The following is a 13,212-nucleotide window of genomic DNA, read 5'->3' as shown; positions in this document are numbered from 1 at the left end:
AGTTAAGGGGTATTTTTGACCCTTTTCCCTTCTTTTTATGACCGAGAAACTGAGGGATAAATTCACATTTTGAAGGCAAACACCGCGCCTTTTCTCTTCTTATAGAAAAGAATCTTTGGCTAATTCAATCGCTAATTCTGTGTATTCTTCTTTCTCCCTTACTTTTTTTGAAGAAATATTTTATTTTTTAAAAGGGATGATTGTTCATAAAATATTTGCTTTGAATTGTTCTATGATTCTTCCTTTGACAATGATTTCAGGTTTAATTTGTAAAGGAATTTAATTTAGAAATAGAGTTTGTGTTGTTGGAATTTTCTATTAAAAATGTTGTGTCACTCCATCTTTGACCCTTTCAAGCATATTTTTTGGTATATTACTCTTTTTTTTTTTCCAGATACCCTTTTTCGTTCTATTTGATCAATCTTTAGACACTACCAATAATTTTTTACTCATCAATTTCCCAAAAAGTTGAAGCTTTGTTAACTGGTGGATGAAGGTCTCTACAGTTGAAGATGGAGACATGTCTAAATTGAAGGGTCTAGCAAATCTTGATGAAAAGAATATGGAGAAAAATATAAGTAGCAGTGATATGATTTTTCGAGCGGACAAAAGTTATTTGAAAAGTTTGGATGCTCAATTGGAGAAGCACTTGAGTAGGGTTTGGTCAAACAATGTGGAGAATCAAAACCAAAGGCCCAGGGAAGTGTGGGAGATTGATCCTTCAAAGTTGGAAATAAGGTATCTTGTAGCTCAGGGAACATATGGTACTGTTTACCGAGGTACCTATGACAATCAAGATGTTGCAGGTAACGCATCTTTCCCGCAAATAGATTGTTTCATGGTTGACAATTATAGGAATCATGACTCCAATATTGTTGAGAAACTGCAACCCATTTTTTACATGTTTATAGTCACAAGCTGTACTATTAGGGTGAAAATCATCAATTTTTTAACATCATATAGTACCATGATGACCTTCTTGATGAGCTTATGATATTTGAGGTGAACTTAGATACCACCAACAACTTATTACTACCTCGTGGAGGTAGAAAGACTGCTTCCAAAAGATCATCAGCTTAAATATTGAGCGGGTTGGGTCAAATTTGGATGGGCCATAATGGGTTAAGACAACAATTGGATCAAGACCCAACCCAACCCAAATTTTCTTGGGTCAAAACGGGTTGGGATAATATGGGTTAGGTAATGGGTTACATTACGGGTCAAGACCGAACCCAATATTTACTAAGCTTTATTATTTTATTAGTTCTTTTAAACTATTTTAGTACCTAACAAAATTATTTTTTCCTTTATTATGGCTATACACAAAATATCAAATTGAAAATAAAAATTAAAAATTATTTTGACAAGATTTTTCATAAGTCAATCCGGGTTACATATCAATCCAATTTTTAATGGATTGAAATGGGTTGAGCTAATGAATGGGCGGGTTAATTTTGCTAATCTTAAACGGGTTGGGTTTGATGTTGCCACCCCTACGTAAATGCAGCAAATCCAAGTTCAAAGAAGAAGAAAACAGTGCAGAGATCATAGAAACCAAAAGTTAAAAAACATTTTTGAGATGAACTTTTGAGTAAAAGATGGATAGGACAATAGTTTCACTTGACAAGTAGAGTAAAATACATTGGGATGAGTTTGCCATTTGAGAGAAGTTTACTATAAAGGAGATCAGTGATTGGACTAACTTGGATCTACTTATTTTGAGTGTGTTAATTTTTATGAAAAAGTATCCGACCCGTTAATGTAGATAGTTGAGCAAATTCTCCAACATCTTTCAGGGAATTTTCGCAACACAGTCGTAAGAATTTCTTATGTAATATTATTTGTGCAGTGAAGCTGTTGGATTGGGGAGAGGATGGCATGACCACTGCTGCAGAAAATGCTGCTCTGCGGGCATCATTTCAACAGGAGGTTACTGTTTGGCAAAAGCTCGACCATCCAAATGTTACAAAAGTACATATTTTCTTCTTTATTATGTGCTTTTCAACATTTAATCATCAATATACTATAAATTTTTTAGATTAACACATGCTCACAATTTTATATTTGGTATGATGTTTATCTGATCAAGCTACCCATGCTTCCAAATTTTATTTGATATCGTTTTCATTTTCAGTTTGTGGGTGCTTCTATGGGAACCTCAAATCTTAAGATTCCTTCAAAGAATCCTTTTGAGGGTTACACCACACTTCCTTCTCGAACTTGTTGTGTACTTGTGGAATTCCTCCATGGAGGAACATTTAAAAAATATTTGTACAAAAACAGGAAAAAGAAACTTCCCTTTAAGATTGTCATTCAACTTGCTTTGGATCTATCTAGGGGGTAAGTGTCTTTGTATAACATTATTGAGTTGGTCATTATACTGGATGATATTTGTTTTCCTCTTGAATTTGTAGATTGAGCTATTTGCATCCGGAAAAGATTGTACATCGTGATGTGAAAGCTGAAAATATGTTGTTGGATACGGATAGAACTCTAAAAATTGCTGATTTTGGGGTTGCTCGTGTTGAGGCGCAAAATCCTTAGGACATGACTGGTGAAACTGGAACTCTTGGATATATGGCTCCAGAGGTATACATATTCTTTTACAAGATATGTAGGATTGCTATGAATGCCTGACATGATGCTTGTATCATATTATCATTCGTTTACCCCTAAGTTGCTCGGACTCTCCAAAAATGTTGCTGCACCCGTGTTGGATCCTTCAAAAATATACTATTTTTGGAGGATCCAACACATACCTATCGATATTTATTAAGAGTCCGAGCAACATTGGTTTACCCTCTCTTTTACGTGTAGTGTTTGATATCTACAATCCTTTTACTTTTCTTTAAAAGTAATCTTTTCTATCCACAGAAAATCCAATTATTCTGATGTACTACTTATAGATACTATATGGGTACATTGTTTAGGTACTTGATGGAAAGCCTTATAACAGAAAATGTGATGTATACAGCTTTGGTATTTGCTTATGGGAGATTTATTGCTGTGATCTTCCTTATCCAGATCTTAGCTTTGCTGAAGTTTCTTCTACTGTTGTCAGACAGGTTTGCCTCTTGTTCACACCATCATTTTCCCAGTATATTTTTGTTCGTTTTTGCATATGTCGAGTTCGGCATAAGGCAAAGTGTTGTTGTTTGAAGCGATCTTTGATGACGGGTCAAATGTCTAAGTGCGTGGCTCCAATAATCTTTCAAATACTTTTATATTAAATAAAATGAGGTCCTATATAGGTTCTTGTTTTATGTATCATTCAACTATCGAGTGAAAACCAAGGATAGAACTTTCCATGTCAAATCTGAAGAAGTCAAGAATATAGCTTCTCAAATTTCCTATTATACTTAGCAAGTCACAGTTATAAAACTGTGCGGTTACTGATATATTGTCTTTTTTTTTTGGAACTTGACTCGATATTATGTATTCTTATTATTTAATTTTTGAAATCCAAGTGTTTAAGTAATCTGAATATCTAACCTTGTATTTCTTCCAATGCATATAGTCATGGATGGATGGTCCCACGTGTAACTTAATTTGCCAACACTTTTTCTAAGGAATGGTTGCTTCCTTATGCTATTATTAGCCATCAAGACCATGTCATGCTGGTTTAACTACACATAATTTCTTTGACACTATTTCTTCAAGTATTCAACCCTTTAAAACTAGAACAATTATTTGTTTTTTTCTAGAGGTTGCATTGTTATAGTGATCATTTTCGGCTTGCTGCTAGTATGTTGATCATTTACATATTTCCACCTTTAACTATGTTTGGTCCAAAAGACACATATGGGATGCTTTCTCCTAAATGATTCACTTTATTAAAAACCTAATTCTTGCAGAATTTGCAACTAGAAATTCCCCGATGTTGGCCAAGCTCGCTATCCAATGTGATGAAGAGTTGGGATGGACATCCAGAAAAGCGACCTGAAATGGAAGAGGTAGTAAGATTATTAGAAGCAATTGATACGAGCAGATGAAGAGGGATGATACCCGAAGATGTTGCTGGTAGCTGTATCTACTTTCGTCCAATCAGGGGTCCATAATTTTCTGTAGTTTATATTTGTTCCCTTTGTCTAAATCAATGATATTGTACAATCAATTAGAAGGCAAGCAATACTTGTTGAACTTGTGCTTTTGGGTTATTGACTTATCCAACAAATGAGAGTTGTTCTTGGAAGAAAAGGTTGTAAATTGTTATGCTTGGATGTATCTTTTAATTAGTGTAGAATAACTTTTGATAGTTCATTCATGAATAACAGGGTGGCATTACCAATTTGCTCTATTGTCATGATGGTTCTTGTTTATTCTACAATCTATGTTTCTGGTTGTGTTGTTTTATTTGTGATTTACTGTTGATACTCTTTTATGCATAAGTAGTTCACATATACCCTTTTATCATAATGTACATTATGTTATTCTAAATTCATTATTTCACGAAAAATCTTTTTGAACTCAAGACACTTTTGCAGGAGCAGGTTTAGTCTTAACCCATAATGTAACGACATGTTCGGTCGTTATTCAAAGGCACCTCATGTGGAACTTCGGGGAATTTTTGAAATACACCGCAAATTTCAAATAGGGGTGGCATGATGAAAATTTTGAAATTTGAAATTGATCTAGGTTGATGTCATCCCGCCATAGCGGAAATATTTTTGCTATGGCAGCGAGCCAGCAAAGCTATGGCGGCGTGCCAACCGCTATAGCAGGTTTGACGGGAAAGAAACTCAAAAACACAAATTCTTTTAATTATCCCCTTTTTCAGTGGTAAAATAGACTAGGGCTATTTCAAAAACCCTCCCAAGCTGCTCTAAGCTTGGAGATAGTGGAGATGAGGAAATTCTGCACAAGGAAGGCCAAAACCTGGCAGCAACAAAGTAAAATATGTTAGACTCTTAGCTTTGAAGAGAGAGTTTGAGCTTTTGAAGATGAAAGACTCATATAGTGTGAAAGAATACTCTTCCAAGCTGAATGAGATTGTGAACCAAATAAGAATACTTGGTGAAAACTTTTCAAATTAGAAAGTTTCAGAGAAGATCTTGGTTAGCCTTTCATACAAGTTTAAATAAGAAACCTCAACTATTGAAGAGTCTTGTGACTTGACAACTTTACAATAGTTGAACTAATATCCAAATTGTAAGTCCAAGAGCAGCGGGTAACAATGAGAAGTGAAGGGATAGTTCAAGCATCAAAAGAAAGGCCAAAAAGTCTACTTGAATAAATCTGGAGAGGTAAAATGTCATGACCCAAAGTACACCCTAAACGTGACATAGCATATAAGACCCTGAAAGGCTGTACACAAGACACTTGACATGCATATACAAAACATAATAGAGAAAAACAATAAATCTCATAAAAATGTAAAGAGTTTGACATCAGCGGAAGTACATCGAAGTCTAGACAAATCATCTATTACATCAATGAAAGTGATTGGGATGTAATCCGTACATCACATACAAAGTCTGAAATATAAAGACATAAGAAAGCAAATTGAAGCAACATGGTCCCTGGAGCATGAGGACTCACTAACTCTTGATCTTCGAATCATCAATCAGAGCAACTATCCAAGAATAGAGGAAGAGGAATCGAAATGCCCTACATTAACAATTTAGGCACAAATATGCATCAGTATATGAAATGTACTAAGTATGAGGGGAATGTAATAAAACATGATACATGATCATAAGGGGACATAATTGAAAACATGACATGCATGACCAAGCTAATCATACTAAAATCCTTTTAGAAGAAAAATCGTAAATCATAAATGTGGTCAATGCATCATAAAATCAGAAGGAAAACTTCATAAACATTTGTAAGTAACTTAGTTCATTTTATGGATATTAGTTTTAACCGACTAATGAGTCAGAGATTTGGACTCACTTAGGGCTTTATTTGCATAGGTTTAGTATCCTTGTTTTGTGCCAATAATTGATGTAGAACCCTTGATTTCCAGGTATATGGATTAAGGAACAATGCAAGGACACTAATGTGCAAAAAGAAACGAAGTAAGCTGAAACAGTGAAGAAAAGGAAGCTTGGTGATTGCCAAGTCTATTTGGTGAGTCACCGAAGGGCTTTTTGACCGCCTAACGTTCCAGTGTGCCAAGCTCTGAAAGAGAAAATCAAGTCGGCGAGAGAAAGGTGCAGTCGATGGATTGTCGAGTGGTTTCACGATGCAGTGTTGGATCGCCCCAGAACTTGAGGATGCTGAAGGCTAAGACAGAAAGACGATGAAATTGGCTAAAGGGCACATCGCCAAGTGGATCGGCGAGCCCGGATTACTGCGCCGAATGGCCCTTCGCAGCATATTTTTGGCAACTATAAATACATTTTTGAATATTTAGTTTAGGATCATATTTTCATTACATAAAATTTTCAGTTGAGAATTGTAAGACTTTTGAGTATTGAGACAAGTTTTCCTTAGCTTTGAAGAATTAAAGTTTTTCACTTTTGAGAAATTGGAAGTGGGTCTTTGAGATTCTTTAATTTGGACCTTTGTAAAGACGAATCAATCGTACCCAGTTGATGGAAACTCAATTTGGTAACGATTTTTATCTTTTTATATTGTCTAGCTAAAATCCCAATTCTTGGGGTGTGATTATGTGACTATGGGCTAATTTAGTTTATGGGTATTGTTAATTGTTAGTGTAAATTCTCTTTAAAAGTGATTTCGATCAGTAATTGTGATTTAATTTAAATAATTGTAGTTGCAAATGCAGTTCTACCTTTGTGGTTTTGGCTTGCTCTTCCTAAGAGTTGCAATTACTCATTTGTCTACATTAGCCTATAATCAAATCACATCCCAAGAACCTGTCTCATTATTGTCATTTTCATATTGTTTTGCTGCTGCTGTAGTTGATAATTAAAATCAAAACCCCTTATTTGACATTCGTGTCACCCCCTGATTTGAATTATATTGTTATTCGTAAATGTCTATTCCTATGACTGACTTGATCATATTCACACTTTACTCTTGAATCTTAAACACGTACCACTCACTGTAGGATTGGACCCCAACTCATTTAGTTGGGTTATTATACTGACTAGCGATCGTTGACACTTAGAATTGGATGAAGTGTCCTTGAAACGTTAATCGAAATGGCGCCGCTGCCGGGGAGTGGTGTTGGTTAAGATTCTTTGGTTAAGTTGAATTTTGTTCTTTTTAGTCATAGTTGAATCTACTTACTTTTAATTTTGGTTTATGTGTTGCTGTTTTGAACATAAGAAATGAGTGTAAACGGAAGCAATGGTAGCCATGTGGGCCACCAAGATGACATCGGCAACCTCAACGATGTCAATGAGCATAATGTCAATGACCCTCATCTAATGGGTGGAATTGGTGCCATTCGCTTGCCTCCGGCTGAAGGGAACGCTATGTTTCACATTACAAGTACCATGTTGTAGCTCTTGCAATTGAAAAAGTTGTTTGGTGGGTTGACTCATGAGGATCCCCAGAAACTTTGTTGAGCTTTGCGGGCCGTTCTCCTTCAAGAACATATCCCAAGAGTTGGTCCGGTTGAGGTTGTTCCCATTTTGTTTAATGGGAGAAGCATGTAAGTGGTTGGCTGAATTGCCAAGAGAATCAATCACTTCGTGGGAAGAGCTTGTCACCACATTTCAAGTGCGATTTTTCCCTCATTCGAAGATGATGACACTTCTGGACAACATCCAAAGCTTCAAGTGTTTGGAGGGTGAGTTAATTCATAAAACTTGGCTACGATTCAAGAAGTTGGTACTGCAATGCCCAACTCATGGTTTGCCTGACAACGTTTTGCTGCAGTATTTTTACCGAAGCCTTGATTCGGTGAACAAGGGTGTAGCTGACCAACTTTCTCTGGGAGGTTTGATGCAACAACCTTACATTATAGCAGCCCAACTTTTGGATGGTATGACCACAATTAATCGGGCTTGGTACACCCGTGAAGATCAGGTCTTTCCTCTCACGTTTAAATTGACCAAGGAGCAGCTTGAGAAAGACCAAGAGAGGGACCACAACATGGGCAAGATCATGACCCAACTTGACATTTTTTCCAAAAATGTCATGGGAGTTGGTGCAACAAATGTCATTGATGTGGGTGTTGGGTGTGTTAATCCTGATGAGACCAATTTTGAAGCATTGTACAACGAAAAGGTGAACTTCCTAGCCAAACAAGGAGGTGGTTATCATTCAAACTATTTGAGGAAGAGTGGTAACTAAGGTTGGAATAGGGATGAAGGCTAGAAAAATTGTGATAGAGAATGGAAGGATCGTAACCCCCTTGGAAGGAAAGGGATGGGGAGAAGGACAGGTACATTCCTCCCCACGAGCGTCAAAAGCCAAAGGATTTCGAGGGTGGCCGGTCTGAGGATATACTGTTTTGTATTCTCAACAAGGTTGAGGGGTTTGATAAATTTTTGAAAGAGATCAAGGAAGATGTGTCAACCCTTAGCTAGCCGGTTACCTCTCATTCCGTCTCTATCAAATAGTTGGAGACCCAGATGGGTCATATTTCGTCTCATTTAAACCCGAGACAACAAGGGGGGTTGCCTAGTTACACTATGGCTAACCCCAAGAATGAAGTTTGAGTGAGGAATTGTGTCGTTCCATGACGTTAACTAAGGCGCTGCTTAGGAGGCAACCCAAGTTTTTATTTTCTTTCTTTTGTTTTCGAAATAATCGTGTGTTAATTGTGCAGGTTAAAGTGTGGAATGTGTTTGAAAAGTGCAGATTGGTGAGCTAAAATGTCCAGTCGCCGACTGACTGAAGAGGTTGGCAAGCCCGACTTGGACCGCCGTTGAACTCAAGAAATTCTAGGGTTGGAGTATGTGAAACTCGATGAGCCCAAGAGCAAATCGGCGTGTCACCAAACGGGTCGGTGACCATGACTTTGCCCGTCGTTTCGACCCCCATATTAACTGGAGGTCCTGTAATACTCGGCGAGGTAAGTGCCCTCTCGGCGTGTCGCCCAAAGGATGAGAACTGGACAATTTTAAAGGCCAAAAGTTCAAAATCATTCACATTCCCTCACTTTTTAACTTTCCAAAATCACACTCGCACTATATTTTTCTATAGTTTTGCATTATTTCCGCTTGTTAGTCATCGATTGTTTTGTTCGGAGTTAGATATCTTTGCCGCCTAGCATTTCAACTTATTTATTCAGAATTAAAGGTTGGTTTTTCTGAACCCCGAACTCATATTTAGCGGTTTTACTCATTTGCAATTGATCTTATCTTAGTGATGTGTGCTGGGCCTCTCTGATATGTAATTGTGTGCTTGTTTTAATTTGAATATCTTGCCTAAAATGAGTAATTGTTGATTTCTTGAATTTTTGTGCTTTAAAGTTGATTGAAATTGTTGGGTTGTGCTAATTTGTTGTTGGGTCTAGTCGGGTGAAGTCTGAGTAGCCCTTAATTGTGCTAAATGACGTATTTTACCCTATGATGGAGTGTTTGACGTCATTTCGAAGGGCGTAAGTCGTCAAATGGCCAATTTTGGCCAAACCAGGAGAAATGTGAGTATCCCGGTGGCATGGGTAGTATGGGTCTAAGTTTAATTGCATGAGTGCATGTTTTTATTTTGTTTTTCAGGGGTTGCTGGGTTGAATTTGGAACTTGGGGTAGAAAGTAGGCACGTTGGGCAGTTTGGCGAGCTGGGTCGAGCTTACTGAACTGCTCGGCGGTTCACCGAATTCCTCTTGATTGCCTTTAATTTAATACTAATCTTGAGTTTTGGTCCTGTAACTTTCGGCAAGAAGCCTGAGTTTGCTGAAAGTCTTCTTTGATAGCCCTTTCTGCGCCTCTTACCCCTAAAATGCAATTTAACTTTCGACTGGTTGGTCTATGCTTGCCGAATACTGTCGGTGATACGCCAAAAGACCCATTCCATCGCCGACATGCCATTTTCTGAGAAAATTTTGTGCCAGTCCTTTCGGTGAGCCTAACCTGCCTCGCGAAAGGGTTAGTCGACTCCTCGATCGGTTCGGCGAGTCTGTCTTTAACTATTTTTCTGCAACTTTTCTTGAAATGAATCTAACTCGTTTTTATGTTTTAGCAGATATGGCTAGAACCAACCTCGACATTCCATCCCGTAAATGAGCACGAGTTGTGGTAATAAATGAAGGGGGAGCCAATCCTCCTAAAAAGGGAAAGACAGAGCCTCCAAAGAGAGGCAAAGGCAAGGGCAAGAAGCCCATGACTGAGGTTCCAGAGCACAACTCCGGCAGCGAGGGAGAGTCCTTTGACTCCCAAGCTGTATTCTCCGAGCAAGATGATGACCAGCCACTGAGTCCAGGCGAGCGGAGATTCGTTCTAGGTCTCACCTAGATTCATCTAGAGCTCCAGTAGCCACTTCTCCTGCAGCAGACACAGTGCCAGCTTTGGCACCACCTGTGGCCCCAGAGCCACCAATACAAATTCCTCATCCCAGGCTACTCAATAGATTAAAAGCTGATGGGTTGCGAACAATTCTAAAAGAGAAGCTACTTTTACAGAGGGCTTACATGGCAAATACTCCAGGGGAAGGGATACACTCCAGTTTACCAGTCCCCGATGCCCATATATCCCTACATGGGTCTGGAAATTTTACTTGGAATATGGTAACCTGGTCCCTAAAGGCAAGAAAAAAGTCAGTACTTTCAGACCGGTGGGGTCCATCATGGTATGAGGGACAGTAGTGCACTGTAGCCGTGATCACATCAACGCGGTATTTGATAGAGGGTCAGTCTTTGACTACCCTAATTTGGCTACCACTACGACACCCGTGGATGAGATTAAGGGCTGGCTAGCTCCCCTCATCTCTGACACCACCCCGAGATGGATTGAGGCTGGAGTTACAATCAAGATAAAGGATTTGAATGTAGCTACGCGATATTGGTTTGGATTCATCAGCATCTCCATTATGCCATCCCAGAACGAGTCCATCCTCCGCCATCCTAAGATGGCCTACCTCTAGTCGATCATATCTAGGAAGAGCATTGACATGGGACTTTTCATAGAGCAGGATATGTCTATGAGGGCCAAGCAGAGACAGATGTCCCTTCCCTTTCCAGTTTTGATTATGGAGCTATGCCGGCGTGCTGGAGTTCCTCGTGATGAGACGAGAGATTTAGAGGCCACTCCTACATCCTTTACTGATATCCGGCATATAGAGGTCGAGTACACTCGGGAAGAGGCAGACAGGAGGAGAGCAACTCCGGTGGACACATCCCCGGAGATTGATGTAGATACAATATCTACAGAGGTACCTTTGCCTACTCCGGCCTCCGGGCCTTCAGGTACATCTGCTCCCACTTCTTCCTCCCAGGCTCCTGGTACTTCTGCCACTTCCCCGCCCGCCAAGATTACTCATGCTATGATCCTGAAGATGGGGCACTTAGCCCATTCTGCGGATGTGAGGGCGACTCGATTGGAGGCTGCGATACCATGGATGATTGAGAGTGCTATTCTTGCTGCATTGACACCCCTCCAGACTTCTATTGATGATTTGATGGCGAGAGTCGCGACTTGTGAGCGTTGACAGGGGGAGTTTTCTGAGGTTACGTCTTTGAAAGCCGAAGTTGCAGATCTGAGGAAGGACGTGGACAACTCGAAGTCCACTGACTTCACTTCATTATTGGAGGCAACAGATGATGTGGATACCCCAACCAAATATGACATTCCTTCGGTCTCCACCAGAGATATGCCGATAGATGATGTGGTAGCCGATGAGTCGGAGGCAGAGATCAAGGAGGAGAAGATTGAGGTGCCGGAGGAGACCATATATGGAGACCTGCATGTCCTGGAGGAGACGATTATACTTCAGACATCGCTGACAGAGACATCTATGGCAGGCCCTAGTGGATCGAATACTGTTGATGTGACTCCGGGCACTGATGCCCAAGATCAAAGCGATGGACCGGACCCTAATGCCCCGACAGATGGAGCGACTGCGTAGACACGACTTCTCTTTACCTCCCTCTCTATCTTCTTTATTGATATTTAGTACTTTATTGCATTTAAGGACAATTGCTCTTTTTGTTTGTGGTGAGGGGAGGTATTTCCATACCTACCTCTTGTGTTGATGATATTTTCTGTATATATTGGGTTTGTGCTATCTATTATGTTGTGGCACTGTGTTGTGGATATTTGAACTTGTGGTTCATTGTTTTAATTGTAAATGATTTTTGGACCCTTTCGAAAAATAAAATAAAATTTTGCCACCTTTTGTGTATTTAATTATGGCTGTTCTTGTGTAAATTTTAGTATCGGTTGTGATCAATGCCGATGACTTGAATAGTGCTTTCAATTGAACAAAAATGAATGTGCGGTTACGATGAGGCCAAATGAAGTTGCATAGGCAATATGTGAACTTTTTGCCTCTCGTTGTGACCAGTCGATTATCGAATTGAGTCTCTTGTAATGAACATTGCACACTAGCAAAAGTGTGGAGTCTTGTTTGATATTGGTGCCAATGCCTTGTGTGATGAGCCTACCGTGAACCTTGAGTGATGACACCTAGAATTTGCCCCGTTGGTCCGGTTGACTAAGTGATGCAAGCTCTTGAAATGATCTTTGGCAACAATTTTAAAGACTGAATCAATTTGACATTATACCTCTTTTGTGGCCTACCTTGTGAGTGTGTGGACTTTACTTGAGCACCCTGTGAGCCTTTGCCTTTTCTTGGAAGAAACTTGATGAAAATGAGACCTCTCTTTTTCCCTTCACCCATAATCCTCATGAAGTGTGGTCTGTTTGAATAGCCAACTTAGGCCAAAACCCTAAGTTGGGGGTGTGGTGAAAAGAGAAGGTAAATCAAGAAGTGCAAATAAGTCCCCCTTGACCCATGGTTTTGAGAAAGATGGAACCCCTCCATACAAAAAAAAAAGAGAAAAAGAAAATAAAAAAAATGAAAAAGTTATGGAATAAAGTTGTGAAAGTTGCAAAAAAAATGGGGTGTCTGGTATTCCGTTGAAAGTGAATAATGGGTTGAATTTTGAGGATGAATGAGAATGATGAAGAAAAGGAAAGGAAGTGTTGTTCATACCACATTTCATGAGGATTATAGCCACTGAGCCTAAATGACCATACCTTTACACTCAGCCCTGTTACAAGCCTTGAAAATACATTTTTGATCTTGAGTGAGCTGAAAAAGTGTTTATTGGAAAATAAAGGCAAACCTATGGGTGAAGTCATGCATGTGTTCATCTTTGTGAGTGTGAGAGTTGTTTGTGATTCCGGAGCT

The 13,212-nt window shown here is 39.2% G+C and overlaps 1 pseudogene; it reads left to right on the top strand.

Moving 5' to 3' along the window:
* Positions 1-493: 493 nt before the first annotated feature.
* LOC125828806 (serine/threonine-protein kinase STY13-like) lies at positions 494-4,296 on the top strand (annotated as a pseudogene).
* Positions 4,297-13,212: the final 8,916 nt, after the last annotated feature.

The sequence above is a fragment of the Solanum verrucosum genome, unplaced genomic scaffold (genome assembly GCF_900185275.1).
Source record: "Solanum verrucosum unplaced genomic scaffold, falcon-dt-bn FXZP01000198.1, whole genome shotgun sequence".
NCBI classification, from domain to species: Eukaryota; Viridiplantae; Streptophyta; class Magnoliopsida; order Solanales; family Solanaceae; genus Solanum; species Solanum verrucosum.
The sequence above is the reverse complement of the archived record's forward strand: the minus strand, read 5'-3'. Positions and strand labels throughout refer to the sequence as shown.